The sequence below is a fragment of the Bombina bombina genome, chromosome 3, assembly GCF_027579735.1.
Source record: "Bombina bombina isolate aBomBom1 chromosome 3, aBomBom1.pri, whole genome shotgun sequence".
NCBI lineage: Eukaryota > Metazoa > Chordata > Amphibia > Anura > Bombinatoridae > Bombina > Bombina bombina.
In genome coordinates this window covers 190,708,382-190,728,828 of record NC_069501.1, presented here as the reverse complement: position 1 = coordinate 190,728,828, position 20,447 = coordinate 190,708,382, and the positions used below count along the sequence as shown (strand labels likewise).

The 20,447-nt window shown below is 39.0% G+C and overlaps 1 protein-coding gene across 1 annotated transcript in view; it reads right to left on the bottom strand.

The window, feature by feature from the left end:
- DCBLD2 (discoidin, CUB and LCCL domain containing 2) overlaps positions 1 to 20,447 on the bottom strand; it is a gene marked incomplete in the record, with an annotated part of 427,429 nt that overhangs the window by 6,059 nt on the left and 400,923 nt on the right.

Here is a 20,447-nt window from a genome sequence, read left to right as displayed (position 1 = left end):
AAAATAAATCTACAAAAACGTGTAGTGATTTCAGACATATTAGTCTTAAAAATGTGTTCAGTGAAAAGGTTGACATTAAAAACTGTTCTTTATATATCCCTCTTCTCAAAGTAACAGTTATTCGTTATCAAGAGTATCAACATATACTGTTGTGAACTATGATAATCCTGTGAGTATAGCACAGGGATTAATGTGTTATTTTTTATCCATAACTTAATGGTTCAATAAGTGTAAAAATCCAATTTGTGAATACTTGTATTAATGAAGTTTTCTGCTATACACAGAGGATTATCTTAGTTTGGAACAGTATATGTTTAATTGCCCTTTTTTGTATAAAATGATTAATTTATATTACAGATATAGGACAGTTTTACTTCGTTATATTTTTTTATTTTATTGTAAGCGGTTTATTCCTAATTGCTTTTAACGCTACTTCCTTATTTCGTATGTGCAAAATAAAAAAAGTTATGCTGTAAATGCATTAAGCACACAAAATTACCATTATTTACTAAGCTAAGAGCAGATACAAAAAAATGAAAATATCAAATTAAGTTACTGGTTATGAGTGATGAAGGCAATTTAATGGGCTGCTGTTCGAAAAACAAAGACAGCCAGGTCAAAATGGTTGGTTACTTTATCGTGCTATATAGATCTCAATATAAGTACATTAAAGGCTGTGACACACTGCAAGCGATGCAGCTCGCTGCTTCGCCTCGCTTCTGAAGTTCAAATATTTCATCTCTGAGCGTTCAAGGGGGGGATCCTACACAGCAGAATATGATTTTTTTTTTTTTAAATAATAATAATAAAAAAAAAACCTTTTATTTTAGTACTGGCAGACTTTCTGCCAGTACTTAAGATGGCGGGGACAATTGTGGGGTTGGGGAGGGAAGAGAGCTGTTTGGGAGGGATCAGGGGGTGTGATGTGTCAGGTGGGAGGCTGATCTCTACACTAAAGCTAAAATTAACCCTTCAAGCTCCCTACAAGCTACCCAATTAACCCTGTCGCTGCTGGGCATAATACAAGTGTGGTTGTGAGCGGAACAAAGGAGATCCCAGAGAAGCATTTACAACCATTTGTGCCATAATTGCACAAGCTGTTTGTAAATAATTTCAGTGAGAAACCTAAAGTTTGTGAATTTAGAAAAAGTGTGTTTTTTTCCATTTTTTCATCCTATTTTATAATTTTTTTATGGTAAATTATAAGATATGATGAAAAACATAATTTATGCTTACCTGATAAATTTATTTCTCTTGTAGTGTATCCAGTCCACGGATCATCCATTACTTGTGGGATATTCTCCTTCCCAACAGGAAGTTGCAAGAGGATCACCCACAACAGAGCTGCTATATAGCTGCTCCCCTCACTGCCATATCCAGTCATTCGACCGAAACAAGACGAGAAAGGAGAAACCATAGGGTGCAGTGGTGACTGTAGTTTAATTAAAATTTAGACCTGCCTTAAAAGGACAGGGCGGGCCGTGGACTGGATACACTACAAGAGAAATAAATTTATCAGGTAAGCATAAATTATGTTTTCACTTGTTAAGTGTATCCAGTCCACGGATCATCCATTACTTGTGGGATACCAAAGCTAAAGTACACGGATGATGGGAGGGACAAGGCAGGAACTTAAACGGAAGGAACCACTGCCTGTAGAACCTTTCTCCCAAAAACAGCCTCCGAAGAAGCAAAAGTGTCAAATTTGTAAAATTTTGAAAAGGTGTGAAGCGAAGACCAAGTCGCAGCCTTGCAAATCTGTTCAACAGAGGCCTCATTTTTAAAGGCCCAGGTGGAAGCCACAGCTCTAGTAGAATGAGCTGTAATCCTTTCAGGGGGCTGCTGTCCAGCAGTTTCATAGGCTAAGCGTATTATGCTCCGAAGCCAAAAAGGAGAGAGAGAGGTTGCCGAAGCTTTTCGACTCCTCCTCTGTCCAGAGTAAACGACAAACAGGGCAGATGTTTGACGAAAATCTTTAGTAGCCTGTAAGTAAAACTTCAAGGCACGGACTACGTCCAGATTATGCAAAAGACGTTCCTTCTTTGAAGAAGGATTAGGACACAATGATGGAACAAAAATCTCTTGATTGATATTCCTGTTAGAAACCACCTTAGGTAAAAACCCAGGTTTGGTACGCAGAACTACCTTGTCTGAATGAAAAATCAGATAAGGAGAATCACAATGTAAGGCAGATAACTCAGAGACTCTTCGAGCCGAGGAAATAGCCATCAAAAACAGAACTTTCCAAGATAAAAGTTTAATATCAATGGAATGAAGGGGTTCAAACGGAACTCCCTGAAGAACTTTAAGAACCAAGTTTAAGCTCCACGGGGGAGCAACAGTTTTAAACACAGGCTTAATCCTAACCAAAGCCTGACAAAATGCCTGGACGTCTGGAACTTCTGCCAGACGCTTGTGCAAAAGAATAGACAGAGCAGAGATCTGTCCTTTTAAAGAACTAGCTGATAAGCCTTTGTCCAAACCCTCTTGGAGAAAGGACAATATCCTAGGAAGCCTAACCTTACTCCATGAGTAACTCTTGGATTCACACCAATAAAGATATTTACGCCATATCTTATGGTAGATTTTCCTGGTGACAGGCTTCCGAGCCTGTATTAAGGTATCAATGACTGACTCGGAGAAGCCACGCCTTGATAGAATCAAGCGTTCAATCTCCATGCAGTCAGTCTCAGAGAAAGTAGATTTGGATGATTGAAAGGACCTTGTATTAGAAGGTCCTGCCTCAGAGGCAGAGTCCATGGTGGAAGAGATGACATGTCCACTAGGTCTGCATACCAGGTCCTGCGTGGCCACGCAGGCGCTATCAGAATCACCAATGCTCTCTCCTGTTTGATTTTGGCAATCAGTCGAGGGAGCAGAGGAAACGGTGGAAACACATAGGCCAGGTTGAAGAACCAAGGAGCTGCTAGAGCATCTATCAGCGTTGCTCCCGGGTCCCTGGACCTGGATCCGTAACAAGGAAGCTTGGCGTTCTGGCGAGACGCCATGAGATCCAGTTCTGGTTTGCCCCAACGATGGACCAGTTGAGCAAACACCTCCGGATGGAGTTCCCACTCCCCCGGATGAAAAGTCTGACGACTTAGAAAATCCGCCTCCCAGTTCTCTACGCCTGGGATGTGGATCGCTGACAGGTGGCAAGAGTGAGACTCTGCCCAGCGAATTATCTTTGAGACTTCTAACATCGCTAGGGAACTCCTGGTTCCCCCTTGATGGTTGATGTAAGCCACAGTCGTGATGTTGTCCGACTGAAATCTGATGAACCTCAGTGTTGCTGAGGCCAAGCTAGAAGAGCATTGAATATTGCTCTTAACTCCAGAATATTTATTGGGAGGAGTTTCTCCTCCTGAGTCCACGATCCCTGAGCCTTCAGGGAGTTCCAGACTGCGCCCCAACCTAGAAGGCTGGCATCTGTTGTTACAATCGTCCAATCTGGCCTGCGAAAGGTCATACCCTTGGACAGATGGACCCGAGAAAGCCACCAGAGAAGAGAATCTCTGGTCTCTTGATCCAGATTTAGTAGAGGGGACAAATCTGAGTAATCCCCATTCCACTGACTTAGCATGCATAATTTCAGCGGTCTGAGATGCAGGCGCGCAAATCGCACTATGTCCATTGCCGCTACCATTAAGCCGATTACTTCCATGCACTGAGCCACTGACGGGCGTGGAATGGAATGAAGGACACGGCAAGCATTTAGAAGTTTTGATAACCTGGACTCCGTCAGGTAAATTTTCATCTCTACAGAATCTATAAGAGTCCCTAGGAAGGAGACTCTTGTGAGTGGTGATAGAGAACTCTTTTCCACGTTCACTTTCCACCCATGCGACCTCAGAAATGCCAGAACTATCTCTGTATGAGACTTGGCAATTTGAAAGCTTGACGCCTGTATCAAGATGTCGTCTAGATACGGAGCCACCGCTATGCCTCGCGGTCTTAGAACCGCCAGAAGTGAGCCCAGAACCTTTGTAAAAATTCTCGGGGCAGTGGGCAGGGAAGAGCTACAAATTGGTAATGCCTGTCTAGAAAGGCAAACCTTAGGAACCGATGATGATCTTTGTGAATCGGTATGTGAAGGTAGGCATCCTTTAAGTCCACTGTGGTCATGTACTGACCCTCTTGGATCATGGGTAGGATGGTCCGAATAGTTTCCATTTTGAATGATGGAACTCTGAGGAATTTGTTTAAGATCTTTAGATCCAAGATTGGTCTGAAGGTTCCCTCTTTCTTGGGAACCACAAACAGATTTGAATAAAATCCCTGTCCTTGTTCCATCCGCGGAACTGGAGGGATCACTCCCATTACTAGGAGGTCTTGCACACAGCTTAGGAATGCCTCTTTCTTTATCTGGTTTGATGATAACCTTGAAAGATGAAATCTCCCTTGTGGAGGAGAAGCTTTGAAGTCCAGAAGATATCCCTGAGATATGATCTCCAACGCCCAGGGATCCTGAACATCTCTTGCCCACGCCTGGGCGAAGAGAGAAAGTCTGCCCCCCACTAGATCCGTTTCCGGATAGGGGGCCGTTCCTTCATGCTGTCTTGGGGGCAGCAGCAGGCTTCCTGGCCTGCTTGCCCTTGTTCCAGGACTGATTAGGTTTCCAGGCCTGTCTGGAATGAGCAACAGTTCCCTCTTGTTTTGAAGCGGAGGAAGTTGATGCTGCTCCTGCCTTGAAATTTCGAAAGGCATGAAAATTAGACTGTTCGGCCTTTGATTTGGCCCTGTCCTGAGGAAGGGTATGACCCTTGCCTCCAGTAATGTCAGCAATAATTTCCTTCAAGCCAGGCCCGAATAAGGTCTGCCCCTTGAAAGGAATGTTGAGTAATTTAGACTTTGAAGTCACGTCAGCTGACCAGGATTTAAGCCATAGCGCCCTACGCGCCTGGATGGCGAATCCGGAATTCTTAGCCGTTAGTTTAGTCAAATGAACAATGGAATCAGAAACAAATGAGTTAGCTAGCTTAAGCGTTCTAAGCTTGGCAATAATTTCATTCAATGGAGCTGTCTGGATGGCCTCTTCCAGGGCCTCAAACCAGAATGCCGCCGCAGCAGTGACAGGCGCAATGCATGCAAGGGGCTGTAAAATAAAACCTTGTTGAATAAACATTTTCAAAAAAATGTGTGTGGTAGACCGAGCGCTAGTGTTTTACAGCCTTATGCTCACTGGCAAAAGTCCCCTAGTGGACTTGGGATGTGACTACAATTGTGTGATATAGTGAGCGCTGGGAAGCTTAAAAGGACTGTGAGGTATGGATATGTTAAAAATGGAATGTATTTATTACAGTTAATATAAAATAAAAATACAGTATATTACATACAAATTAAAAAGCTTCTAAAATTCTTCCTAAAATCTCTATGGATCCATGAGATATAAGTCTTAGGGATATAGTGTTACCTATATCTGTGGTGTTGGAACAAATATTACGTTAGCTCCGACAACAGTCTAAGACCATAGTATTATGGTCTATAAAGTGCAGTTTTGAGCACAGATATATACAAACAGCAGATGTGATGTAAATGGCCAAAATTGGCGTAATACAATGTCAATAATACAATGTCAATAGTACAGATGTCAACAATACAGATGCAGTATAAAAGTATAAGTGATAGAAATACAATATAAATGAAAGTGTAGGAGAAATCCAATTGTGTAAAAATGGAAATAAAATTAGTTGAAAAAATGAAGAAATTTATGTCTCTCAAATAGTTTCTTGAAAAGTGTCTCTTTGGGAAATCACAGTGTTCCAAAAAAATATATATCAAGGTGTTCCACAAAAATTGCAAAAGTATTCCACAAAAATTGTAAAAAATTATTCCACAAATAAATATCAAAGTGTTCAAAGAATAGGGTGGGTAAGTGCGTTCAAAGAAATCCTAGATGATTAACTTCCAAAATTAACTCCAATAGCTGTGGTAGACGTGGAAGAGATTATAAGAATGCAGTATATAAAAATATAAAAAATGTAAAAATGTAGAAGAAAAAAGGAAAAGTACAATAATGTGGCGGGTAGGTCCAAAGTCCTCCTCCTAATCTGTGGGTAAAATAAAGTGCAATAGTGTAATAACGTCTAGATGTGGTATAATGAAATCAAAAATTTGCTCACCACTATGTCGACGCGTTTCGGCCCTCCTAGGCCTTTCTCAAGACAATACTGGTCTGTATGTCTCTGGGAGCTTTATACCCTAATGCCATAGGTGATTGGTTCTATTTTGGCGCCAAAAGTCGGGGTCTGCCCTTTCCTGTTTAGCCCAGTGTTACATGGGAATTGTGGTTTTTCTTTTTTGTGTTTTTCTGTTGTCTCTTATGTTTTAAAAGATATCTGTATTTGATTCACTTCATATGTGTTGTTATTTATATTGTATGTGTTATTATTTGGGGGCATCTCTTATCTTACTCATGTAATGTATATCAGGCGGTGTATCTTATTTTTGATATCCCCACTTCCGGGGTGTTTAACTTACTATCCCTTCCGGTTCTTTTATCTGTAGCTTGACATCCGGTTTCGCTCTCGCTACTTCCGGTTTCGCTTTTACCGGAAGTGTGTATTTATTCTTATCCGGTTGTACTATTGCCGGATGTTTATCTAATTTGGAACCTTAGTCTTGTCTGGACCTTTTCTATATGGCCTGTATGACTATATAATGGGTTAGGGGTCCATCGTTGTCCTAATTGTGTCTATATAAGCCAGTGTTTAATTCTGTAATGCATATATACAAAACAGCCTTAACGTATATGTGTAGATGCTGATTATTGCATGTGCTATGATCGGTGCGAATTTCACAGATACCTAGGAATTTGAAACTGTAAAATATAAAAAATCGTAAAATATGTAAAAAATCGGTAAAAAAATCGGTAAAAAATCTCTTCAAGAGCATTTAGAGTTATTAAAGGTTCTCTGAAAATTCTCTAAAAATTCTCTAAAAATCTATAAAAGTTATATATGTACATATCACAAATATAGAAATTTGTGTGAATAAGTCACGTGTTGAAAATGCGGGGTTTACTTAAAATTTGTTCCGTAGATGTAAGAGAGTATATGTAATGAGGATTGGGTTTTACATATAATAAAGAGGCTTTTTAGGAAGCGTGTAGGGGGTCAGATCTCACATTAGTTTAGAGAGGTTGTTAAACCTATTGGAGTTGGCATAAGTGAATGTTGACAGTTAAAGTCGCTTATCTGCAGTAATTTGGACATCTTTATTTAAATTATTTGTATATGGAGGAGAGAATGTTTTTTGCTGGTATACTTCAGGGAGAGAACCTCTCCAGTGTATATTGTATTCTGTATTCTAGGTGCTTAGGAAGGGAGTTTAGTTAGTTATATATTTTCCTCAGAGAAGAGTGGAGAAAGAAAGGACTCCTGTTCTATTGGTTCTCATTGTTTCTCAATTTCTTCAATCTATTGATGAATATCTGGGGACCTAATATGGTGGATTCTGTCTTCTGTTCTATCAATCTAGAGCGTGCAATCCAGCTAGTGTGAAAACACATGCTTTATTGGTATGCTTTTGTTTGATAAGGTTATTTAATGGTAAATTCATTTTATGCAACATCTGTAAGGAGTAGCATTTGCTGTCTAGTCTTTTCGTAAAGACAGCAAGTGTGACAGATCCTCTTTGTGATTTAGTCCCTTGGGGAAAAGGCAATCTAATGTAAAGATCCATTTGGATTCATTGAATAGCAATTTCTTCTCGTAGTTTCCTCCTCGCCAGTTCTTCTCTATCTTTTGTATCCCGAAGAATTTAAAGTCTTTTATGTTACCTTTATGGGTTATGGAGAAATGTCTATACAGTGGCGTGTCTTTATCCAGTTTTTCAATGCATAATATATGCTCCCTTATTCTGTCTTTTAGTGTTCTTGAAGTTTGTCCTACATATTGTAGGCCGCATGGACAGAATATTACGTAGATGACTCCCTTATCTTGACACCTGATGAGGTCTTGTATCTTGTGTTCATCCCTCTTGTTATGTCCAAAGAATTTGTTCGTTTTGACTCCACTCCTACAGGCCTTGCAGTTTGGGCACGGGAAAAAGCCTTTGATTGCTTTTCCCTGGTAGTTTGTGATAGCCTTTTTTCTGTTCTTCAGGACAGTCGGGGCCAATATACCTTTTAGGTTATCGGTTTTTCTATATATGAATCTCGGTTGAGGTGTCAGTTTTTCGCCGATCACATCATCTTCTTTTAGGATGACCCAGTGTTTCCTGATGATTCTTTCGAGTATATGTCTGTTAGAACTATATTCTGTTATCATCGGTACATTTATGCTACTGTCTTCTTCTCCTATTGTCGTTTTTGTCTTGTACTTCAGCAGACTGTTTCTGTCGGTTTTGTCAACTTCCTCTATCTTTTCCACCAGATTTTCCTCCTTGTACCCCCTTTCTAGGAATCTTCCTTTTAGTATATCTGCTTGTTCAACCCATTTGCTGTGATTGGAACAGTTTTTTCTTACCCTTAGAAGTTGTCCTTTTGGAATGTTAGCCTTCCAGGTGGGATGGTGGCAACTCATACTGTGAATGTAGTTGTTACAATCTACTTTTTTGAAATAAGTAGATGTTTCAATCTTGCTGTTTTTCACCTCTATTGTGAGATCAAGAAAGTTTATTTTGTTATAACTATATTCAAACGTGAACTTAAGATTTCTCAGATTTTTATTCATTACGTCAATGGTATATATTAGATCTTCGATTGACCCCTTCCAGACGATAAGAATATCGTCTATGTATCTAGAGTATAGAACCAGGTCTGCGCCTGCTGGGCATGAGTCCCAGAATATTTGTTCGCAAAGTTTATTTTGTTATAACTATATTCAAACGTGAACTTAAGATTTCTCAGATTTTTATTCATCACGTCAATGGTATATATTAGATCTTCGATTGACCCCTTCCAGACGATAAGAATATCGTCTATGTATCTTGAGTATAGAACCAGGTCCGCGCCTGCTGGGCATGAGTCCCAGAATATTTGTTCGCAATGGCCCATATATAAATTAGCGTAGCTAGGCACGAACCTGGTCCCCATTGCTGTTCCGCAAATTTGTCTAAAGAATGTGTTGTTGTTATAAAAATAATTGTGACTCAGGATGTATTTTATGCTTTCTAGTATGAAGATACGTTGCCCATCAAGTACTTCAGGATCTTTTAGTAGAAAAGAATTCACTGCTTCTAAGCCTGCCTCATATGGGATGCACGTGTAGAGCGATGTAACGTCGCATGTTGCTAGTATGTAGTTTTCATCCCATACTAGCTTATCAAGTGTGGACAGTACTTGAGTCGAATCCCTCAGGTACGATGGGAGCCTTGTGACATATTTTTGTAGGTTCCTATCAACGTACTCCGAGAGGTTGCTAGACAGGGACCCTATGCCCGAGATGATAGGTCTTCCTGGCGGGTTTTTTATGGACTTGTGAATCTTGGGTAATTGATAAAAGACCGGAGTGATCGGATGTGATACTTTGATGTAGTTAAATTCTTTTTCATTCAGTATCCCCTGTGTTTTGGCTTCTGTTAGTAGATCTTCCAATTCTGTTTTGTATCTTTCCACAGGGTTATTTCAGAGTTTTTCATATGTTTTCTCATCATCTAGAATTCTCTTACATTCATCCTCATACCTTTCTTTATCCATTACGACAATTCCACCGCCTTTGTCTGCCGGCTTAATTATCAGCTCGTGATTTCTTTCGAGTTTTCTTATAGTTCCCATTTGTGATCTTGTTAGGTTATGTTTGATCTGTTTTGTCTTTCTTGAGTTGAGGTTTTTGATGTCTCGGCATACATTTGCCTCGAAGGTTTCTATCGCTGTGCCTTTGCTGCTTACCGGATAGTAAGTTGATCTGGGTTTGAGGTCTGTATGTATGTAGTAATCCTCTGATGATTGCCTTTGCTGGATGACGTTTCTTTCAAGTGGTGTTCTTGAAAAATGTCTCTTTAATGTTTGCTTTCTTACAAATTCCTTTATCCCTATAAAGTTTTGGAATTTGTCCATTCCTTTTGCTGGAGCAAAATTAAGACCATATGATAGTACTGATACTTCTTCCTCTGACAGTGGTTTGGAACTGAGATTATATATTCCCTTATTCTTTGGAATAGTCGGTTCTTTGCTGGTACTACTGTGGCATGATGTAGTCTTTTGTCTTTCTTTTCTTTCTTTAGCCTTTCTTAATTTCGCACCTCCTCTATTGCCTCGATGGGTCTTCTTTTTTGGTTTGGGCTTCTTGACTCTTCTAACTCTATGTTCTTCCTCTTCATTGTTATTCTCTCTTTCTCTTTTTCTCGGGGGGGTTGGGGACTTCCCCCTAAAAAAACTTGGTCAGCAGTAGACATGTTTGGGTTTGTGATGTTGCCTGGATTCTGGTTACCCTTATGAGGTTGGGATATATGGGTGCCTTGTCGTTGTTCTCCCTTAGAGTCATTCCTTTGTCTTATGTCGCTAGGATTTACATAATACGTGGGGGGGTCTTCTCTCTAACTTTGTCTCCGATATGTGTTCCTATGATTCATAGGCGTGTATTGATCATAGTTGGATCTATGATCAACATAGTTGTTTCTTCTACCATAATCATCAAAGCAATCAAAGGCTTTTTCCCGTGCCCAAACTGCAAGGCCTGTAGGAGTGGAGTCAAAACAAACAAATTCTTTGGACATAACAAGAGGGATGAACACAAGATACAAGACCTCATTAGGTGTCAAGATAAGGGAGTCATCTACATAATATTCTGTCCATGCGGCCTACAATATGTAGGACAAACTTCAAGAACACTAAAAGACAGAATAAGGGAGCATATATTATGCATTGAAAAACTGGATAAAGACACGCCACTGTATAGACATTTCTCCTTAACCCATAAAGGTAACATAAAAGACTTTAAATTCTTCGGGATACAAAAGATAGAGAAGAACTGGCGAGGAGGAAACTACGAGAAGAAATTGCTATTCAATGAATCCAAATGGATCTTTACATTGGATTGCCTTTTCCCCAAGGGACTAAATCACAAAGAGGATCTGTCACACTTGCTGTCTTTACGAAAAGACTAGACAGCAAATGCTACTCCTTACAGATGTTGCATAAAATGAATTTACCATTAAATAACCTTATCAAACAAAAGCATACCAATAAAAGCATGTGTTTTCACACTAGCTGGATTGCACGCTCTAGATTGATAGAACAGAAGACAGAATCCGCCATATTAGGTCCCCAGATATTCATCAATAGATTGAAGAAATTGAGAAACAATGAGAACCAATAGAACAGGAGTCCTTTCTTTCTCCACTCTTCTCTGAGGAAAATATATAACTAACTAAACTCCCTTCCTAAGCACCTAGAATACAGAATACAATATACACTGGAGAGGTTCTCTCCCTGAAGTATACCAGCAAAAACCATTCTCTCCTCCATATACAAATAATTTAAATAAAGATGTTCAAATTACTGCAGATAAGCGACTTTAACTATCAACATTCACTTATGCCAACTGCAATAGGTTTAACAACCTCTCTAAACTAATGTGAGATCTGACCCCTACACGCTTCCTAAAAAGCCTCTTTATTATATGTAAAACCCAATCCTCATTACATATACTCTTTTACATCTACGGAACAAATTTTAAGTAAACCCCACATTTTCAACACGTGACTTATTCACACAAATTTCTATATTTGTGATATGTACATATATAACTTTTATAGATTTTTAGAGAATTTTTAGAAAATTTTCAGAGAACCTTTAAAAACTCTAAATGCTCTTGAAGAGATTTTTTACAGATTTTTTTTCCGATTTTTTACAGATTTTACGATTTTTTATGATATTTTACAGTTTCAAATTCCTAGGTATCTGTGAAATTCGCACCGATCATAGCACATGCAATAATCAGCATCTACACATATACGTTAAGGCTGTTTTGTATATATGCATTACAGAATTAAACACTGGCTTATATAGACACAATTAGGACAACGATGGACCCCTAACCCATTATATAGTCATACAGGCCATATAGAAAAGGTCCAGACAAGACTAAGGTTCCAAATTAGATAAACATCCGGCAATAGTACAACCGGATAAGAATAAATACACACTTCCGGTAAAAGTGAAACCGGAAGTAGCGAGAGCGAAACCGGAAGTAGCGAAACCGGATGTCAAGCTACAGATAAAAGAACCGGAAGGGATAGTAAGTTAAACACCCCGGAAGTGGGGATATCAAAAATAAGATACACCGCCTGATATACATTACATGAGTAAGATAAGAGATGCCCCCAAATAATAACACATACGATATAAATAACAACACATATGAAGTGAATCAAATACAGATATATTTTAAAACATAAGAGACAACAGAAAAACACAAAAAAGAAAAACCACAATTCCCATGTAACACTGGGCTAAACAGGAAAGGGCAGACCCCGACTTTTGGCGCCAAAATAGAACCAATCACCTATGGCATTAGGGTATAAAGCTCCCAGAGACATACAGACCAGTATTGTCTTGAGAAAGGCCTAGGAGGGCCGAAACGCGTCGACATAGTGGTGAGCAAATTTTTGATTTCATTATACCACATCTAGACGTTATTACACTATTGCACTTTATTTTACCCACAGATTAGGAGGAGGACTTTGGACCTACCCGCCACATTATTGTACTTTTTCTTTTTTCTTCTACATTTTTACATTTTTTATATTTTTATATACTGCATTCTTATAATCTCTTCCACGTCTACCACAGCTATTGGAGGTAATTTTGGAAGTTAATCATCTAGGATTTCTTTGAACGCACTTACCCACCCTATTCTTTGAACACTTTGATATTTATTTGTGGAATAATTTTTTACAATTTTTGTGGAACACCTTGATATATATTTTTTTGGAACACTGTGATTTCCCAAAGAGACACTTTTCAAGAAACTATTTGAGAGACATAAATTTCTTCATTTTTTCAACTAATTTTATTTCCATTTTTACACAATTGGATTTCTCCTACACTTTCATTTATATTGTATTTCTATCACTTATACTGCATCTGTATTGTTGACATCTGTACTATTGACATTGTATTATTGACATTGTATTACGCCAATTTTGGCCATTTACATCACATCTGCTGTTTGTATATATCTGTGCTCAAAACTGCACTTTATAGACCATAATACTATGGTCTTAGACTGTTGTCGGAGCTAACGTAATATTTGTTCCAACACCACAGATATAGGTAACACTATATCCCTAAGACTTATATCTCATGCAGTGATGTGCAGTCACTAGAGGCAGGTGAGGCAGTGCTTCACCTCTCATATGGGCAAAAATATATTTTTTTTTTATTGGCTTTAAAAAAAAAATTGTAATTTTTTTCCCCCAGCATTTTTTTTTCTTACAGCTACATGTTGTGCAATAGAGAGGCACAAGCAGGTCTGCCCACCATTACACAACATGCTGCGCCACCTACTGGATGCAAGTGGTTAAGCTCATTGCATGACCCATTAACTGCTTATTTGAGGCAGTACTATTTGGGCTGAACCAATCCAGCAAGAGGCATTAGTAAGTGGAACATAGGGTTGGGGCTGGATGTTAAATCATATAAAACAAAACAAAAACGGAAAAAAACAACTCATTTATTTTGTTGCTGTCCTGTGAATCTGCTAGCTTTGCTAAAGTGAAAAAGAGAGTTCTGTTCTTCCCCTCTAAGTGCAGTGGAATGTGCCACTGTCACTTCCTGAATCCTTACAGAGCAGGAAAAGAGGCACAGAGAGCAGTGTTTCATTTACATCTTATTAAAGTAAGATTTTACTGAAAGGGATTCTGTTAGTGAAAATGATAATTTAATGAATGTGATTTAGTGTTTTTTTACTCTACTTTACACCCACTAACTTAGCAGCTTGCCTCTGTACTTCACACTAAATTAAAGACTAATTTTCTGAACTCTCTGTAGCTCTGCTGTTTTATTACTTTAAAATGCAGTGGTCCCCCCCCCCTTGTGTGTGTGTGTGTGTGTCTCTCTCTCTATATATCCATCTCTCTCCTTATGTGTTTTTCTCCCCCATGGTCTCTTTCTCTCTCTCTGTCTCTCTTCCTCCCCCTCTGATTCTCATCCCTTATATAATGAAAGAATCTATAAGCATAATTTGCAGCATTAAAGTAAAAAAGTATGTTTTAAACATATTTTAATGGGCATGGATTTCTAGATCTCATAATCAGAGCAGGCATTGTGTTATCTGGCAAGAGTTTCTGTTACAATCCTTTTAGACTAAAATCAGATGTTTACTAAGTTGGCCAGTTTTCCAAGACACCATTTAAAGGGACATGAAACCCATATGAAACCCATATGCAAATTTAAATAACTTTCCAATTTACATCTAATATCTAATTTTCTTCATTCTTTTGATGTCCTTTGTTGAAAATCATATCTAAATATGCTCAGTAGCTGCTGATTGGTGGCTGCACATAGATACCTCATGTGATTGGCTCACCCATGTGCATTGCTATTTCTTCAACAAAGGATATCTAAAGAATGAAGGCGTATCCTAGCCACTGCCTCACCATCCTCTGACGTCACTGCACGTCACTGATCTCATGGATCCATAGAGATTTTAGGAAGAATTTTAGAAGCTTTTTAATTTGTATGTAATATACTGTATTTTTATTTTATATTAACTGTAATAAATACATTCCATTTTTAACATATCCATACCTCACAGTCCTTTTAAGCTTCCCAGCGCTCACTATATCACACAATTGAATAAACATTTTCTTAAGGTAACCCTCCAATTTTTTATCCATTGGATCTGAAAAAGCACAACTGTCCTCAACCGGGATAGTGGTACGCTTTGCTAAAGTAGAAACTGCTCCCTCCACCTTAGGGACCGTCTGCCATAAGTCCCGTGTAGTGGCGTCTATTGGAAACATTTTTCTAAATATAGGAGGTGGGGAAAAGGGCACACCGGGTCTATCCCACTCCTTGCTAATAATTTCTGTAAGCCTTTTAGGTATAGGAAAAACGTCAGTACACACCGGCACCGCATAGTATCTATCCAGCCTACACAATTTCTCTGGAATTGCAACTGTGTTACAGTCATTCAGAGCAGCTAATACCTCCCCAAGCAATACACAGAGGTTCTCAAGCTTAAATTTAAAATTAGAAATCTCTGTATCAGGTTTCCCAGAGTCAGAGATGTCACCCACAGACTGAAGCTCTCCGTCCTCATGTTCTGCATACTGTGACGCAGTATCAGACATGGCTCTAAAAGCATTTGCGCGCTCTGTATCGCTCCTAACCCCAGAGCTATCGCGCTTGCCTCTTAATTCATGCAATCTAGATAATACCTCTGACAGGGTATTATTCATGATTGCAGCCATGTCCTGCAAGGTAATCGCTATGGGCGTCCCTGATGTAATTGGCGCCATATTAGCGTGCGTCCCCTGAGCGGGAGGCGAAGGGTCTGACACGTGGGGAGAGTTAGTCGGCATAACTTCCCCCTCATCAGAACCCTCTGGTGATAATTCTTTTATAGATAAAGACTGATCTTTACTGTTTAAGGTGAAATCAATACATTTAGTACACATTCTCCTATGGGGCTCCACCATGGCTTTCAAACATAATGAACAAGTAGGTTCCTCTGTGTCAGACATGTTTAAACAGACTAGCAATGAGACTAGCAAGCTTGGAAAACACTTTAAACAAGTTTACAAGCAATATAAAAAACGTTACTGCGCCTTTAAGAAACACAAATTTTCCCAAATTTTGAAATAACAGTGAAAAAATGCAGTTACACTAACAAAATTTTTACAGTGTATGTAATAAGTTAGCAGAGCATTGCACCCACTTGCAAATGGATGATTAACCCCTTAATACCAAAAACGGAATAACAAATGACAAAAACGTTTTTTAAACAGTCACAACAACTGCCACAGCTCTACTGTGGCTTTTTACCTCCCTCAATACGACTTTTGAAGCCTTTTGAGCCCTTCAGAGAAGTCCTGGATCATGCAGGAAGAAGCTGGATGTCTGTGTCTGTAATTTTTGCTGTGCAAAAAAAACGCCAAAATAGGCCCCTCCCACTCATATTACAACAGTGGGAAGCCTCAGGGAACTGTTTCTAGGCAAAATTCAAGCCAGCCATGTGGAAAAAACTAGGCCCCAATAAGTTTTATCACCAAATATATGTAAAAAACTATTAAACATGCCAGCAAACGTTTTAAAATACACTTTTATAAGAGTATGTATCTCTATTAATAAGCCTGATACCAGTCGCTATCACTGCATTTAAGGCTTTACTTACATTACTTCGGTATCAGCAGCATTTTCTAGCAAATTCCATCCCTAGAAAAATATTTTAACTGCACATACCTTATTGCAGGAAAACCTGCACGCTATTCCCCCTCTGAAGTTACCTCACACCTCAGAATATGTGAGAACAGCAAAGGATCTTAGTTACTTCTGCTAAGATCATAGAAAACACAGGCAGATTCTTCTTCTAAATACTGCCTGAGATAAACAGTACACTCCGGTACCATTTAAAAATAAACTTTTGATTGAAGAAATAAACTAAGTATAAAACACCACAGTCCTCTTACGACCTCCATCTTAGTTGAGAGTTGCAAGAGAATGACTGGATATGGCAGTGAGGGGAGGAGCTATATAGCAGCTCTGCTGTGGGTGATCCTCTTGCAACTTCCTGTTGGGAAGGAGAATATCCCACAAGTAATGGATGATCCGTGGACTGGATACACTTAACAAGAGAAATAATGGTATCTTTAGAAAGTCAATTTAATGGCGAGGGAAAAACGGTATGTAATATGTGTGGGTACATTAAATGAGTAAGAGGAAAATACAGCTAAACACAAACACAGCAGAAATTTAAAAATAGCCCTGGCCCTTAAGAGAAAGAAATTGAAAAATGGCCTTGTCCTTAAGGGGTTAAAGCTATTTAATCTGTTGCATCCAAAAGTAGCATTAGACATTTCTCTCAAGGTACAAAAACAGCAAAATGTATGCTTACCCGATAAATTTATTTCTCACACAGTGGTGAGAGCCCACGAGCCACCACGTGTGATTAAACGCTAGTCCATTAGGAGGAGGCAAAAACATCAAACATATCAGAGCTATTAAAAACACAACATAGAGCATACAATTTTAAACAACTTTCCAATATATTTCTATTATACATTTTGATTCATTCTCTTGGTATCCTTTATTGAAGGAGCAGCAAAGCACAAAAGGAGCTAGATGAACACAATTGTTAAGCTAATGACAACACACCACCAATCAGAAACTAGCTCCCAGCTCCTGAGTCTACCTAGGTATGCTTTTCAAAAAATTATACCAAAAGAACAAATTAGAAAACAGAAGTAATTTGGAAAGTTATTGTAAAATGATATGCTTTGTCATATCGAAATCATGAAAGAAAAAAATGGGTTTTATGTCCCTTTAACAACTCCCACTCTCCTGTACAACTCAGGTTATACATGTGGGCAAGATAAAGAAGTAAAACAGAGAAGCAGGAAAGAAATGCGAAATAGTATTGCAGCAAAATCTACAAAAAAAAATTAAAAAAAATGGGTGGGTGCCTTGGTGGTGGACTCTCACTATCATGAAAGAAATTAATTTATTAGGCAGGCATACATTTTGTTTTCTTTCATAAGACGGTGAGAGTTCATGAGCCATGACATGTGGGATGTCCAAGCAGTGATAAAATTTAGTAAAAGTATGAAGGGAAGACTAAGCAGCTGCTTTACAAGTTTGCTCAATGGAAGTTTGATTCCTGAAGGCCCAAGATGTGGTAACTGCTCTAGTGGAATGAGCAATAATGCACTTAGGGGGAGTCTTCCCCGCCCTCAAGTACTCCTTATAAATCATGGACTGAAGCCAAATGGCTAAGGAAACAGATAGCTTTTTGACCCTTGAGGTCCAGAAAAAACATAATTTATATAAGAACTTACCTGATAAATTCATTTCTTTCATATTAGCAAGAGTCCATGAGCTAGTGACGTATGGGATATACATTCCTACCAGGAGGGGCAAAGTTTCCCAAACCTCAAAATGCCTATAAATACACCCCTCACCACACCCACAAATCAGTTTAACGCATAGCCAAGAAGTGGGGTGATAAGAAAAAAGTGCGAAAGCATAAAAAAATAAGGAATTGGAATAATTGTGCTTTATACAAAAAAATCATAACCACCACAAAAAAGGGTGGGCCTCATGGACTCTTGCTAATATGAAAGAAATGAATTTATCAGGTAAGTTCTTACATAAATTATGTTTTCTTTCATGTAATTAGCAAGAGTCCATGAGCTAGTGACGTATGGGATAATGACTACCCAAGATGTGGATCTTCCACGCAAGAGTCACTAGAGAGGGAGGGATAAAATAAAGACAGCCAATTCCGCTGAAAATAATCCACACCCAAAATAAAGTTTAAATCTTATAATGAAAAAAACTGAAATTATAAGCAGAAGAATCAAACTGAAACAGCTGCCTGAAGTACTTTTCTACCAAAAACTGTTTCAGAAGAAGAAAACACATCAAAATGGTAGAATTTAGTAAAAGTATGCAAAGAAGACCAAATTGCTGCTTTGCAAATCTGATCAACCGAAGCTTCATTCCTAAACGCCCAGGAAGTAGAAACTGACCTTGTAGAATGAGCTGTAATCCTTTGAGGCGGAGTTTTACCCGACTCGACATAAGCATGATGAATTAAAGATTTCAACCAAGATGCCAAAGAAATGGCAGAGGCCTTCTGACCTTTCCTAGAACCGGAAAAGATAACAAATAGACTAGAAGTCTTTCGGAAATTCTTAGTAGCTTCAAAATAATATTTCAAAGCTCTAACTACATCCAAAGAATGCAACGATTTCTCCTTAGAATTCTTAGGATTAGGACATAATGAAGGAACCACAATTTCTCTACTAATGTTATTAGAATTCACAACCTTAGTTAAAAATTTAAAAGAAGTTCGCAACACCGCCTTATCCTGGTGAAAAATCAGAAAAGGAGACTCACAAGAAAGAGCAGATAATTCAGAAACTCTTCTGGCAGAAGAGATGGCCAAAAGGAACAAAACTTTCCAAGAAAGTAATTTAATGTCCAATGAATGCATAGGTTCAAACGGAGGAGCTTGAAGAGCCCCCAGAACCAAATTCAAACTCCAAGGAGGAGAAATTGACTTAATGACAGGTTTTATACGAACCAAAGCTTGTACAAAACAATGAATATCAGGAAGATTAGCAATCTTTCTGTGAAAAAGAACAGAAAGAGCAGAGATTTGTCCTTTCAAGGAACTTGCAGACAAACCTTTATCCAAACCATCCTGAAGAAACTGTAAAATTCTCGGAATTCTAAAAGAATGCCAGGAAAAATTATGAGAAAGACACCAAGAAATATAAGTCTTCCAGACTCTATAATATATCTCCCTAGATACGGATTTACGAGCCTGTAACATAGTATTAATCACAGAGTCAGAGAAACCTCTTTGACTAAGAATCAAGCGTTCAATCTCCATACCTTTAAATTTAAGGATTTGAGATCCTGATGGAAAAAAGGACCTTGCGACAGAAGGTCTGGTCTTAACGGAATAGTCCACGGTTGGCAAGAGGCCATCCGGACAAGATCCGCATACCAAAACCTGTGAGGCCATGCTGGAGCTACCAGCAGAACAAACGAGCATTCCTTCAGAATCTTGGAGATTACTCTTGGAAGAAGAACTAGAGGCGGAAAGATATAGGCAGGATGATACTTCCAAGGAAGTGACAATGCATCCACTGCTTCCGCTTGAGGATCCCTGGATCTGGACAGATACCTGGGAAGTTTCTTGTTTAGATGAGAGGCCATCAGATCTATTTCTGGAAGTCCCCACATTTGAACAATCTGAAGAAATACCTCTGGGTGAAGAGACCATTCGCCCGGATGTAACGTTTGGCGACTGAGATAATCCGCTTCCCAATTGTCTATACCTGGGATATGAACCGCAGAAACTAGACAGGAGCTGGATTCCGCCCATAACAGAATTCGAGATACTTCTTTCATAGCCAGAGGACTGTGAGTCCCTCCTTGATGATTGATGTATGCCACAGTTGTGACATTGTCTGTCTGAAAACAAATGAACGATTCTCTCTTCAGAAGAGGCCAAAACTGAAGAGCTCTGAAAATTGCACGGAGTTCCAAAATATTGATCGGTAATCTCACCTCCTGAGATTCCCAAACCCCTTGTGCTGTCAGAGACCCCCACACAGCTCCCCAACCTGTAAGACTTGCATCTGTTGAAATTACAGTCCAGGTCGGAAGAACAAAAGAAGCCCCCTGAACTAAACGATGGTGATCTGTCCACCACGTCAGAGAGTGTCGTAAATCGGTTTTAAAGATATTAATTGAGATATCTTTGTGTAATCCCTGCACCACTGGTTCAGCAGAGCTGAAGAGGTCGCATGTGAAAATGAGCAAAGAA